The sequence below is a fragment of the Lissotriton vulgaris genome, chromosome 6 (genome assembly GCF_964263255.1).
Source record: "Lissotriton vulgaris chromosome 6, aLisVul1.2, whole genome shotgun sequence".
Classification (NCBI taxonomy): domain Eukaryota; kingdom Metazoa; phylum Chordata; class Amphibia; order Caudata; family Salamandridae; genus Lissotriton; species Lissotriton vulgaris.
In genome coordinates, this window is record NC_141694.1 from 1,034,838,120 (window position 1) to 1,034,853,254 (window position 15,135).

A 15,135-nucleotide genomic window follows, 5' to 3' on the forward strand; every position below is an offset into this window, starting at 1 on the left:
TTCTCAGGCACTGAGGAAGTCTCTCCCTGGCAGTTTGAGGCCTCTCATGAGCAATGCGTGAGGAAAGACAGGGTGTCGGGCTGATCCACGGCTCACGCGCAATGCGTGGGATATGGCAGGCAGTCGCGGAAGGCGGGCCGGCTCCGCACCCGGCAACGCCGCTAGATGCCCCTCGATGCAGGGGGGGTCCTCCGACCCAGGCGGCCGCCTCACAGTGCTCCAGGGGGGTGGAAGGGCCCTAAGCCAAGGCCCAGACAGGTGAACAGGCCCCAGCGCGGCCAAGTGCAAAAGGCCGTAGAGGCACGGTAGGCACCGCGGGACAGAGCGGACCTGCTCCGAGGTGGCACGGGTGTGTGAGCGAGGGTTGGGCCCCCTCCGCTCATCGCCAGTGTTGTGCCCTGACTTTTTGGTGGCCACCAGAGGCCCAGGTGATTGGTGCCCTTGCGCAGGGGCTGGCAGCGCCGCAGCAGTCAGGACACACCGACACAGTGGCACTGTTGGAAGTGACGTGCTCGAGCGCACGCACCCCTTTTATTGTACACGGCAGGCCACGCCTGGCCTGCGGATGTATGGGTGCGTGTGCGTGGTGAAACTAGACCGCTAACAGACACTACAGAGACGAGAGGCAGGAAATTAAAACCGGCTCACTTTTTACCTCTCCCCGTCTAAACCCTCTAAAAAAAATACTGATTGAATGTTTCCCCTTTTTTGGGAACTTTGCACCAAGTCCACGCTGTTCCCACATCACAGATCTTTCACCTTTCCCCTGCCATCGGGCATACAGCAATTGAACTTCCGCTTCCGTTCCTATAGAACAGTAATCCATGCCGTTGGGAGAAACAAAAGAAGGAGCAGAACAAATTCACAGTGCATTCATTACCTTTGTGGCCATCAAGCAGTGACAATAACAACCAGTGTTCTTACGTATAGAATGCTACCAACGACGTATCTGAAGACTTTATTTTTCTTATTTTAAGTAACTATTTTAAAACCAGAAAATACACTGCACTTATTTTAATATGCCGAGGTTGCAAATTCGTCTGCTTACTGCATATTTTTCACTCCAGTGAATATAACTGTGTCCTATTAGCCAGACCTTTATTTTCAAGGGATTTGTAGTCGTCCTCCGATCGGTTCTGGAAGTGGAATGGTAGTTAGAAGTTGAAATTCTAAATAAAGAAAAAGGAAGAGGCTGGGTGTGGTTAAAAAAATAAAAATGATTGGTTGATTGTAATAAGTGGACATTGAACAGTACGTTGCATGTTAATGTTTATGTTAAACGAGAAGTACTATTGGGTGTGAAAAAACAAGACATGTAACAGAGCTGTGGATTGGCAGGTGTTTCTGGAGGGAAAACAGTCTTCTTAGTTTGCTGTAGAACGTTGAGACATGAACTTTTGACCTATGCCTTCAGCAAGGTGCAGAATGAGGTGTAACCATGGAAACAGCCGGAGATGGCAGTTGGTGATGGGTTCACTCTTTGCTGCCTCTGTGTCTGACTCTGTTCTGTGGTGGCAGGCGGACAACTGTTTGTTATTGTAGAGATGAAAGGGTGATAAGGAGAGAAATACGACATAGCGTTTGGCCTGTAGTAGCGTGGGAGCAGTGATTAACTCTGAGTGAAGCGGAACTGTGGCGGTGCTTGGTAACAATAAAAAATGTTTTTTAACAGTGGTATAACTGTCTGTACGGTGCGCGACCTACTAAGAAAAAGTTCACGGGCCGTAATTGGCTTGCAGTTTCTAGTATCAGTAAGTGAGGTCGAGAAAAGAAAACATTCAGGACTTTATTTATGAAGGCCTTGCGCCACCGGTGCGTCACTGTTTCCCATTTTAAAAAATGAGGCACCGGCGGCGGAAGGTCTTCATAAATAAGGTCCTCAGTGACTACAGTTAAGGTTATGTGGAACCCATGAATAGTTTTTCAATATGAAATCATTTCAGTTGAGATTATGGATTAAAAGAGAAACCGTGAATATTTGAAATGTTTATTTAGAAATGTACTGTTTTAAAGGCAAATCATTATGTAATATGAGTACAGAAATTGCAAAAAACACAGTAATTGGTATTGTCAGTAGTACATGGAATACAAACGCTATAGTTGAAGAAAAATGAATATAGTTGGAAAAAAACATTGTACACTCTTATAAGGAAGTATATTATATTTTATTAAATGGAAGAAGGTCTCTGGCATTTCAGTTTAGAAACGATATATGAAAATGCAAGTGGTTATACATCATTACTTTATCAATCAGCTGTCTACATGCGAAGCACTATCAAGTTTGTGTTATGTTACTGTGTACGGGGAAAAAAAGGCGCATATATTAGCGAGTTTTGCATCGAGTGCGTTTGAAATAACCTTAGATAAGATATGCAATAGAATTGTTGAGATTATACTGTACAAAAAAAAAGTTGAAAATCGAGTAGCTGAAGAAACAAATGTAGTCCACATAAAAGACCAAAATTTAAACAACACGAAATCATAATGTCCACTGTTAGTAAAGCCAATAGGTCTGTTCTTCAAAAGAAAATATGGAAAAGAACGTGAAGAATATAGGGAAGCAAAAGGAAATGAGGACGTCAATGGCTTGTATAAGAGTTATTGAAGCATTATTTAGGCAAAATAGGTAACTTCTGCTTGTAACAGGAAATCACTTATATGATTTGAAAGTATGTCAGCTATCCAATGGAAAAGAGTAAAGCAGTACTCATGATCTGTTAAAATCGGAGCCTCTTTTATTATCAGAGGGCAGCTCGGTGGGTTTTCGATGTAGTTCTCTGTTAGGAAAGAGTTAACCGTCCATTGTGTAGGCAAAGTATGCAGCAAGTGCTTCTAACAGGAAATCATTGTTATCATCTGAAAACATGTCAGCCATCCAATTGAGAAGATGAAATGATCTGTCATTATTGGAGCGTCTTTTACCATCATAGGACAGCTCAGTGGGTTTTCGATGTAGCTCTCTGTTAGGAAATCTTGCGCCGCTGCGAATATATTCCAATGACCCAGAACTCCTTGTATCGCTGCAAAGGCCATAAACCCTCCGTTGTAACAAAGCTGTTCATGATCAAGTAACGGATTCATGAGGTGATTGTAATTCGGTTCAGGAGGTACCAAATTGCAGAGACATAAATCCAGGGCCCATGTGAAATCACAGCTCAGGCAATGAAATACAGGCTGCACACAGGTGAAATACGAATATCGAAATGATAATCGATATGAAGTATTCAAAGTTGAGAGTGGTAAGGTGCCGTAGTACAGAAGCATTCTCTGTCGAAATAGTTCTAAGTAGTCCGGCTCGTTTGCGAAGGCAGGAGGGACATCCATTTTGAATTTCCCAAGATGGTACAGGAAACGGCGCTGCTCTGCCGGTTGTATAGCAACTCCACAGAATTAGGTCACTTTCTCCTGCTTGATCTTCCGGGACGTTGGCGTTGTCTCCGCTGATTGTCACTGTTCCGTTGGGTCGGATCTCCTCTCCTGCAGCTTCCGGTCGCTGACTGGACTCCTGCGGGAGCGCCTTGAACCACGAGGTGTTCCGTGATACTTCCTCTTCTCCTCTTTTGGCTGTGACCATGATGCCTTTGGTAGATGTGACGGTCCACGGGCCTGGTTCGTATCGGGTTTGGAACTTCCCACCTGGACGTCTGTTCCGAATGATCACCCAGGTCCCCGGGCTGAGGCTCCTCGGCTGGGCCCTCCTGTACGTGCTGGCACGTTGGTTCTCTTGTCGCCTCCGTGACTGGGACTCTTCCATGTCAGCCGGGGGTGGCGCCCATCCTGGCGCGGGTGGGAGGAGGTCTCTCCGTGGTCCTTGGAACATCAGGGTCCATGGGCTCCTTTGTGTGGCGCAGTGGGGTGTGCCCCTGTACTCTCTTAAGAACTCGTGTAGTCTTTGCTCGGGATCAGCTTGTTCCACCAGAGCGATTCTGAATACTTTATTGAGGGTCCGCATAAACCTCTCCACGTCTCCGTTTGCTTGTGGCCACTGAGGTGTAATGCGGCAGTGTCGAATTCCCCTGGTCGTAAGGAACGTGGCGAATTCTGCCCCTTGGAACGGCGGTCCATTGTCGCTTTGGATCTCCGACGGGTAACCGAATATGGAGAAGATCTTTCTAGCGCCGGTCCCACATGAGCAAATGCCGTGGAGATAACTCTCTCCACTACTGGATACTTGGAGTAGGAGTCAATGGCTACCAGTGTATGTCCTTCTCCCGGAAAACTTCCAAAGTCTATACTGATTTTGGTCCAGGGGGAGGTACAGGCCTCTTCTGTGATTATTGGCACGGGTCTCTCCAGATCACTCGTCAGCTGGCAGGCCATGCACCCTCGTACGTATTCTTCCACCCTGGTCTCCAAATCTGGGAACCATACCTTTTCCCTCATGCGCGCCTTCATTTTCGTCGAGCCTTGATGTCCTCCGTGGGCTAATTGTATCGCCCGGCGTCTCAGGCTGTGGGGTATGGCCGGTCGTGAGCCCCTCAGTAGCACTCCGTCATCCGTGGTGCTCAACTCGTGCCGGATCCGCCAGAATCTTGTGAGTGATTCCTTGTCCTCCGCGACCCAGGACGTGGGCGGGCGCAGGTACTCTGTCCACGATCCATCTTGTACTGCCTGAGTCGTTCTCCGGTACACATGGTCGTCTGCCGCGGCTTCTTTTATTTCATCTATGGTCATGCTGTTCGGGCATGACGCGAGGGCTACCCACTGAGCATACTCTTCACGGTCGTCCTCCATTGATTCATGTTCTTGTGGAGAGTGGTGACGTGACAGATAGTCCGCGGGATTCTTGGCTCCCGGGCGGTAGGTGACTTCCATCTCGTAGGATTGTAGTTGTATCACCCATCGTTCAATGCGAGGTGGGGGGTGTGGAGCAGTTCCTTTGAAAAGGGACACTAGTGGTTGGTGGTCTGTGACCATTACGAACGGGTGGCCTTGTAAGTAGAGGTGAAAGTGGCCGCAGGCCCACTTGATAGCGAGCGCCTCCCTCTCGATTTGGGCATATCTGGTCTCCGTCGGGGTTAGAGCCTTGCTGGCAAACGCTAGCGCCGTCCACTGGCCGGGCTCATGTTCTTGGGTCAGGACCTCGCCGAGCCCCACCGGGCTAGTGTCCACAATCACCTACGTACGCTTCTTGGGGTCGAAGTAGGACAGTATGGCTTTCTCCAAAAGCGCGTCTTTGATCCCCCGGAATGCCTCTTCTTCCCTCGGGCCCCACTGCCACGGGACATCCGTCTTCATTAGCGCTCGTAGCGGTTCACTCCTGGTGGCCAAACCCGGTATGAACCGGCCACAGTATGTAGCCATACCAAGGAAACTTCTCACCTCCATCGGAGACTTTGGCGCGAGGGCGTCTTTGATGGCCTTGGATTTCTTTGGATCAATCTGAATGCCCTCCTGATTGAACACATAGCCAAAGAATTCTATCAAGGGCTGAAAGAATTGGCATTTCTCTTTGTGGAGTGTTGCTCCATGGACGCTGAGTCTTTTTAGGACATCTCTCAGGTGCTTGTGGTGTTCTGATGCTGTGGCGAAATGTGTATCAGGATGTCATCGCTGACGTTGATGACCCTCGGTAATCCTGAGAGGAGTTCACGGATGGTGTTTTGGAACACCTCCGCCGCTGACGAAATGCCGAAGTTTAGCGTTTGTAACGCCGGAGCCCCAGGTGGGTGCTAAAGGTGGTGATGAAGCGACTCTCCTCCACTAGGGGCAGTTGATGGTATCCGGCGTTTAGATCTATCTTCGAGAACCACTTCGACCCATTTACGTCAGCGACAATGTCATCCATGGTTGGAGTCAGATGTCTCTCTCTCCGGATGGTGGCGCTTGGTAGCCGTATGTCGATGCACAGACGGATAGCGCCTGGTTGCTTAGGTTTTTCTACAATCACCATGGGTGACACCCATGGGGTGGGCCCCGTGACTTTCTCGATGACCCCTAGAGTTTCTAGTTTCTCCAGTTCTTTTTCCACCAGTGGGCGTAGATGGAAGGGTACTTGGCGGTGCCGCAAGGCGGTGGGAGTGACTGATCTATCTATGTACAGTTTGATAGGCTCGCATTTGATGCAGCCTAGGCCCTTGAATAGTTCGGGAAATCGCGCCAAAAGTTCATCCACCTGGTGTGATCTTATCCGGTTAGCGAAAGCGATGAGCTTCAAGTCCTCTGCTGTGTGACTGCTGATCAAGGTATCGGCTTCACGGTTGATGATGTGGATTGTCGCCATTACCTGTGCCTCATCGGCCTAAATTGGTTCCCCTTTAAGGGCAGGGGAGTGTCCGCTCCATAAGCAAAGATCCTGGTCTTGGATGGTAATATTTCGGGCCGTGGGCGTAGTCTGTTGATTTGTTGCAAGCCCATTACATTTACAGTAGCGCCAGTGTCAATTATGGCCTTGACTTCATTTCCCGCCATTTGTACAATGCACGTGGGCTGTGGCCGTCGTCGCTGTTTCAGCTCTTGTGCGAACGACACGATGTACGCCTCCTCATCTTCCGACTCTGAGTCATCGTACACCGTGGGAAGGTGTTTCTCTGCCCTGGCTGGTGTTGCTTCATCCAACGACAGTTGACGGATGGCTTTTGTGGGCGCCCGTGGCCTCCGAAATGGTTTTGACGTGTTTCTTTTGCGGCACACTGAGGCGAAGTGGTTTGGTATCCCGCAGTTTGCGCAGGTTTTACCTTGAGCCGGGCAGTCTTTAGCCCCATGAGGTTCATGTCCACAATACCCACATCGCGTCCGCGGTGGGTCTCTCCAATATTCCCTTTGCGGTGGTCCCCGTGGTTGGGGTCGTACAGCATCTGCCCGCTCCACTTTGATGGCCTCTGCTTTGACTTGTGGTTGGTGTAGTGCCTGTTCCATGGCAGAAGCCCTGACACTCTAGAGTTCATGAGATCTAGCAAGGATTAAGATGTCTTCTAGCGTTATGCTTGGCTTGCGGAGGATCGCCCCTCTCAGTGTTTTATCCTGGCATCCCTGGATGATCTGTCGTCTTATGGCCTTTGGTTGGTCCTCATCGGTGGAGCTGGCCAGCTCCCTGACACGGGCGTGGAATTGGTCCATCGTCTCGCCTTCCCTTTGACGCGCTTGGCCCAGTTTTAAGACCTCGAAGTCTACGTTCAGTTGGGGGTCAAAATGGCCATTCAGAGCGGCGACCGCTGCATCATAGTCATCTTCTGTATTGGGCAGGTGTTTGAACAGCCTGAAGATTTCATCGCCCGCGTAGTGTAGTAGAAACGACCGCTTCACCGCTTTGTCTGTTTCCCTCGTGACGATAAAGTAGTTTTCCAACCTTTCTAGCCATATTTTCCATCTAGGGGAGGCCATAGACGGGTCCGCCGCCTCGCTGAATGGTGGTAGCACCCCTGTTGCGGCATGCTGGAATGGGATGTTGATAACCGGCACTGGTGCGTCTTCCTCCGTCATGGTGGTGGTACCACAGGGTGCCAACAATGAGTCTCTTTTCCCTCCTTGCGCAGGCTCTGCGACGTTGCGTAGCTCACCTCAGCGTTGTCGCGGTGATTGTAGGCCTCGGGGCGCCTCGCGATGAGCAGACTGCAGGGCGCGTTCCTCCCCAGGTGACGATGACCCTGAAGACGCACACGGGCATGGCGCGTTGGTCCCAAAGCCACACAGCTGCCGGCCACAGTGGGGCACCCAGGAGAGTGGCGGGCACGTCCTCCGCTGGAGTCCTCTGTTCTCAGGCACTGAGGAAGTCTCTCCCTGGCAGTTTGAGGCCTCTCATGAGCAATGCGTGAGGAAAGACAGGGTGTCGGGCTGATCCACGGCTCACGCGCAATGCGTGGGATATGGCAGGCAGTCGCGGAAGGCGGGCCGGCTCCGCACCCGGCAACGCCGCTAGATGCCCCTCGATGCAGGGGGGGTCCTCCGACCCAGGCGGCCGCCTCACAGTGCTCCAGGGGGGTGGAAGGGCCCTAAGCCAAGGCCCAGACAGGTGAACAGGCCCCAGCGCGGCCAAGTGCAAAAGGCCGTAGAGGCACGGTAGGCACCGCGGGACAGAGCGGACCTGCTCCGAGGTGGCACGGGTGTGTGAGCGAGGGTTGGGCCCCCTCCGCTCGTCGCCAGTGTTGTGCCCTGACTTTTTGGTGGCCACCAGAGGCCTAGGTGATTGGTGCCCTTGCGCAGGGGCTGGCAGCGCCGCAGCAGTCAGGACACACCGACACAGTGGCACTGTTGGAAGTGACGTGCTCGAGCGCACGCACCCCTTTTATTGTACACGGCAGGCCACGCCTGGCCTGCGGATGTATGGGTGCGTGTGCGTGGTGAAACTAGACCGCTAACAGACACTACAGAGACGAGAGGCAGGAAATTAAAACCGGCTCACTTTTTACCTCTCCCCGTCTAAACCCTCTAAAAAAAATACTGATTGAATGTTTCCCCTTTTTTGGGAACTTTGCACCAAGTCCACGCTGTTCCCACATCACAGATCTTTCACCTTTCCCCTGCCATCGGGCATACAGCAATTGAACTTCCGCTTCCGTTCCTATAGAACAGTAATCCATGCCGTTGGGAGAAACAAAAGAGGGAGCAGAACAAATTCACAGTGCATTCATTACCTTTGTGGCCATCAAGCAGTGACAATAACAACCAGTGTTCTTACGTATAGAATGCTACCAACGACGTATCTGAAGACTTTATTTTTCTTATTTTAACTAACTATTTTAAAACCAGAAAATACACTGCACTTATTTTAATATGTTTTGAACATGTAACATTTAAGTATATTTTTTTCATGGTACACTGATGTTAAGAATCACGTGGTTTTGAGCAGACATCCTCCAACTTCAAAGCTGTTTCAAAGCTTCTCTTGGAATTATGTTGGTTCAATATAACAACCACACACTACTATGGAATTATGCTTCGTTTACTGTAACAACCAGATATATAAGTTATTATTAGAGCCAGTGGAAATATGGAATAATGGAAAAATAAACTTTGGCAAGGTTGATTTAATTTTGTGGCAACAAAAGACAAATTATTCTGCGCATTCTTTAGCATTATTTTGTTTTTTGTTATTTTGACACACTTTGCTAGAGAGATCCAAACACGTAAAAAAAATACAAACTTTTCTTAATGGTAAAAACTATAAACATCATATTCAGAAGGCCCTATAATTTTTTTAATTAAAAATAATGTTTTTGTCATGCATTGAAGTACAGAAGAACTAATGTATTAAGACAGGGGCTACTTTGCTACAATCGTGGTAGTTGAAGTTATTTGCCCCTGGTGGCCTGGATAGCGTCCCTCTGAAAACGTGCACAATTGACTGTCAGGGCCATTAAGGGGACAGAAAAGCATATCATATGTGTAAAGTTGATATTCTGTAAAAAAAATGTATTCTATTTTTTTATATTACTAATATATATATATATATATATTACCTACTGGCGGTCGCCAGTAGGTAGTTATAGTTAGGATTGTTTAATTGAGTGTTTTCTGCATTTATAAGTTAGTACCGATGCAGAGCCTGATGTTGCAGAGGAAGATTCTGTTTCCCTCATTCGTGAAATGAACTCCGTCTCTCCTATAGACGTCTTGCATGTGGTATCGCAAGTTGTTGTGGTAAATAGAACCCATGCTATAATCTCTGAGGAACGCAGAAACAGATTTATTTACATGTCTCCTTGCTTTCTCAAATTGTGCACAATGTTGATTGGACCAATTCCATTTCTGTCTTTGGCATATATTGGAATATACCAAGGCAGATCGAGGAAAAAGTGTCATCAATTGTCGAAAGGTGTCTTTTAGAAGCATTTCCAGACCTACCCCAGTGATTGTGCCTAGATCGTTCCCACCACAGTGCACAATTATAAGGTCTGGTTCTGGGAGATGCATAAAAGTTTTCACCAATGGAATCAATTGGTGACATTTCAATCCTCTTTTGCCAATCCATGTTATGTGTACATTTGGTAAGCCGAGGTTGCAAATTCGTCTGCTTACTGCATATTTTTCACTCCAGTGAATATAACTGTGTCCTATTAGCCAGACCTTTATTTTCAAGGGATTTGTAGTCGTCCTCCGATCGGTTCTGGAAGTGGAATGGTAGTTAGAAGTTGAAATTCTAAATAAAGAAAAAGGAAGAGGCTGGGTGTGGTTAAAAAATAAAAATGATTGGTTGATTGTAATAAGTGGACATTGAACAGTACGTTGCATGTTAATGTTTATGTTAAACGAGAAGTACTATTGGGTGTGAAAAAACAAGACATGTAACAGAGCTGTGGATTGGCAGGTGTTTCTGGAGGGAAAACAGTCTTCTTAGTTTGCTGTAGAACGTTGAGACATGAACTTTTGACCTATGCCTTCAGCAAGGTGCAGAATGAGGTGTAACCATGGAAACAGCCGGAGATGGCAGTTGGTGATGGGTTCACTCTTTGCTGCCTCTGTGTCTGACTCTGTTCTGTGGTGGCAGGCGGACAACTGTTTGTTATTGTAGAGATGAAAGGGTGATAAGGAGAGAAATACGACATAGCGTTTGGCCTGTAGTAGCGTGGGAGCAGTGATTAACTCTGAGTGAAGCGGAACTGTGGCGGTGCTTGGTAACAATAAAAAATGTTTTTTAACAGTGGTATAACTGTCTGTACGGTGCGCGACCTACTAAGAAAAAGTTCACGGGCCGTAATTGGCTTGCAGTTTCTAGTATCAGTAAGTGAGGTCGAGAAAAGAAAACATTCAGGACTTTATTTATGAAGGCCTTGCGCCACCGGTGCGTCACTGTTTCCCATTTTAAAAAATGAGGCACCGGCGGCGGAAGGTCTTCATAAATAAGGTCCTCAGTGACTACAGTTAAGGTTATGTGGAACCCATGAATAGTTTTTCAATATGAAATCATTTCAGTTGAGATTATGGATTAAAAGAGAAACCGTGAATATTTGAAATGTTTATTTAGAAATGTACTGTTTTAAAGGCAAATCATTATGTAATATGAGTACAGAAATTGCAAAAAACACAGTAATTGGTATTGTCAGTAGTACATGGAATACAAACGCTATAGTTGAAGAAAAATGAATATAGTTGGAAAAAAACATTGTACACTCTTATAAGGAAGTATATTATATTTTATTAAATGGAAGAAGGTCTCTGGCCTTTCAGTTTAGAAACGATATATGAAAATGCAAGTGGTTATACATCATTACTTTATCAATCAGCTGTCTACATGCGAAGCACTATCAAGTTTGTGTTATGTTACTGTGTACGGGGAAAAAAAGGCGCCAAAAGCGACAAAATGGCGAGAGGTTCATGTATGTAATCTGTTGGATGCTGCGGAAATCACTATTGAGGAGAACTACTGTATTGAGATATCTTTTGAAGGTTGCAGTATTGCATTTGAAATACAGCACAAGTAACAATGGAAATATTGTTGAAAGAACATATTTTTCTGTAAAGTATTTTAAATTAATAATTTTATAGAAAATTAAAGGAGCAGAGGCGTGTGAGGTGGAAATAAGCAGTTGAGATGCGAAATGGCGTTTACAGTTATAAAAAACTCGTTTATAATTTACACATTAATTAGGGTACATGTAGCATATATTAGCGAGTTTTGCATCGAGTGCGTTTGAAATAACCTTAGATAAGATATGCAATAGAATTGTTGAGATTATACTGTACAAAAAAAAAGTTGAAAATCGAGTAGCTGAAGAAACAAATGTAGTCCACATAAAAGACCAAAATTTAAACAACACGAAATCATAATGTCCACTGTTAGTAAAGCCAATAGGTCTGTTCTTCAAAAGAAAATATGGAAAAGAACGTGAAGAATATAGGGAAGCAAAAGGAAATGAGGACGTCAATGGCTTGTATAAGAGTTATTGAAGCATTATTTAGGCAAAATAGGTAACTTCTGCTTGTAACAGGAAATCACTTATATGATTTGAAAGTATGTCAGCTATCCAATGGAAAAGAGTAAAGCAGTACTCATGATCTGTTAAAATCGGAGCCTCTTTTATTATCAGAGGGCAGCTCGGTGGGTTTTCGATGTAGTTCTCTGTTAGGAAAGAGTTAACCGTCCATTGTGTAGGCAAAGTATGCAGCAAGTGCTTCTAACAGGAAATCATTGTTATCATCTGAAAACATGTCAGCCATCCAATTGAGAAGATGAAAGGAGCATTCATGATCTGTCATTATTGGAGCGTCTTTTACCATCATAGGACAGCTCAGTGGGTTTTCGATGTAGCTCTCTGTTAGGAAATCTTGCGCCGCTGCGAATATATTCCAATGACCCAGAACTCCTTGTATCGCTGCAAAGGCCATAAACCCTCCGTTGTAACAAAGCTGTTCATGATCAAGTAACGGATTCATGAGGTGATTGTAATTCGGTTCAGGAGGTACCAAATTGCAGAGACATAAATCCAGGGCCCATGTGAAATCACAGCTCAGGCAATGAAATACAGGCTGCACACAGGTGAAATACGAATATTGAAATGATAATCGATATGAAGTATTCAAAGTTGAGAGTGGTAAGGTGCCGTAGTACAGAAGCATTCTCTGTCGAAATAGTTCTAAGTAGTCCGGCTCGTTTGCGAAGGCAGGAGGGACATCCATTTTGAATTTCCCAAGATGGTACAGGAAACGGCGCTGCTCTGCCGGTTGTATAGCAACTCCACAGAATTAGGTCGCCGGCTATGCAGTGGAGAGGAGCAGAATGACTTGATAAATTTTTTAGGAGTCTAGTCGCTTATATATTGCTTAGTAGTTATCAAAAAAGTAGCTTTTCTTGAAGTGGAGGATGCGTTAAAAAATAAGGGAGTTATTTGACCAAGTTGTAAAGCAAGGTCAATTTTTTTTACATCAATGCTGTTTTCTGTGAATGTTAGCTAAGTGAAAGATATGTGTGTGAGCAGATGCAACGTTCAGTTGTAAATGTGACAATGGAGGTCTTGTTCATGTCTTCCGATTCAAGGTCGGTATTCGCTGCCAAATACAAAGATCAAGAAACGCATGCGTGGGGTAGATAGTCTGCATTCTTAAAGGAAAGGAAATGAAGGGTTATTTTTACCGCGTTAGCATTGTCGTTTAAAAAGTTACAGTGATTTTCATTATATGTTAAGAAAGTGTCACTGATGAAGACTGAAAATAAATCCTTATAAATAATAGGGACTGGTGTATTTTAGAAAAGGTGTGTAACATTACATGAATTGTAAAAAAAAAAATAATGTAATTGAAAGTGTATGGTTTGAAAATGAAAAGTAGAGGTTTATAGTTCACGTTTTGAAAGCGGTTCTAGAGGGTCAGATGCATGATAGATTTATAAAAAATAGAACATGTTTTTCAATAGTATTATGGAAAAAATATGTGCCTTTATGTACTATTTAGATTATCTGCCTGTTGCCTATTCTTTGAGTTTTAGTAATCCTGTGTCTTATGAGTTTTGCAGGGGCGGTTTGAGGTTCATGGTGGGTTTGGGCAGGGAGGGTAGGTTGGGGGTTTGTAATTCGGGGTCCGGGTGGGGTGGAGTGTGGAGTTTAGTGAAGAGTGAGGGGGGCGGGGGGTTAGGGTGTTTGGTAATGAAGCAGAGTCAGAGGACGCCAAATTTCTTTTATGGGGTGCCACGGAAATATGTATTTATTCTCAGAGGTTTATTATATTAAGGATATATATTAACATGGTGGCTCTTGTGGTTTTGTGGTTCTGTGCATGTGTATAATGCTGGCCCTGTAGTTTTTGTCTATGGACCTCATTACGACACAGGGGAGCCACGTTGCACAGTGTGAGATCAGAGACTTAGGAAATAAAACTTTATACTTGTAAGGACTCTAATCGATACAAATCGCCCGTTCTCGGTGTAAAAAATATCACCGCTATTGGTGGTATTTTCTACGGTGTTAGTGCTCGAAGGAGAATAGTAACATATATGTGAAATAAAATTATGTAACAGGCTCAGCATTTCACATTATCGCGTGAAAACAAAAGTTGTTCTCACATAGCAATAAGTCTCTTATAATTAAGGAACGGAGTGTATATAGTGCTATTTACAACTCTGCTATGTGAACGATGTCGAATATTTCATAAGAGGAGTTTTAAAAGGTTTTCGATAAACTGGTTTTCCAGGGAAGTGGGTGGAGTGTTCCGTGTAAATTGCAGAATAGAAACTAGTAAGAACCAATTGGAAGTGTTGTTTTAAAGTCACATGACTTTACATGCGTGTCTCGACGCCTGTACGCGATAGGTGGGTGCGCGCACCCGGTCGCGCACTAAATGTAAGCGGTGAAAAAACATCCTCTAATATGCTCTTGGAGCACGTTTTGGTAGAAAGAGTTAGTTCTGAAAAGAACTTTTTTTTTTTTTTTTGGGAAACAAGTGTTATGATGCTTTTGATTTCTTAAAGTTGCTACGACATTTTTCAGTATGTCATACTATCCATATAAAGTGAAGAAATTTAACTTTTCTAGGAGCATTTATGACTCTCAATTTTGTGTTTAATTAGAGTAAAGCTTTGCTCTCCGTATACAAGAAGTTTTCCACAGTTCGTGCATTTCATGTGCACGTTCGCCAGATATGGTTTCAAGTCCATTTCAGCACTCGATGGAGATACAGGTCGTCCACCGGAAGATGTGCTGATTACTTCTGATGGTAATAGCGCGGCCTCCGTTTTTCTTGTCAAAGGTGGTCGCTCTTTTCCTTCAGATTCGGAAGATGAATGCGGAACGGTAGCCATTGCACCGAAGTCTTCGGGAAGATGTTCAACGTTGTTCTCTCTTGAGAGTAGAAAAGAAAGTGATGGAAGTGGGTGGAGTGCTGCGTGTAAATTCCAGAATAGAAACTACCAAGAACCAATTAGAAGTGTTGTTTTGAAGTCACATGACTTCACATGCAAGTGTCAGGTCCTGTACGCGATAGGAGGGTGCGCACACCCGGTCTTGCACTAAAATAAAGCGGCGAAAAAACATCTCATAATATGCTCTTGGAGCACGTTTTGGTAGAAAGAGGTAGTTCTGAAAAGAACTTTTTTTTTGTTTTGTTTTTTTTGGAAACAAGTGTTATGATGCTTTCGATTTTTTAAAGTTGCTACTACATTTTTCAGTATGTAATACTATGAAAATGAAGTAAAGAAATTTATCTTTTCTTGGGGCATTTATGACTTTCAATTTTGAGTTGAATAAGAACGAGGCTCTGCTCTTTGTA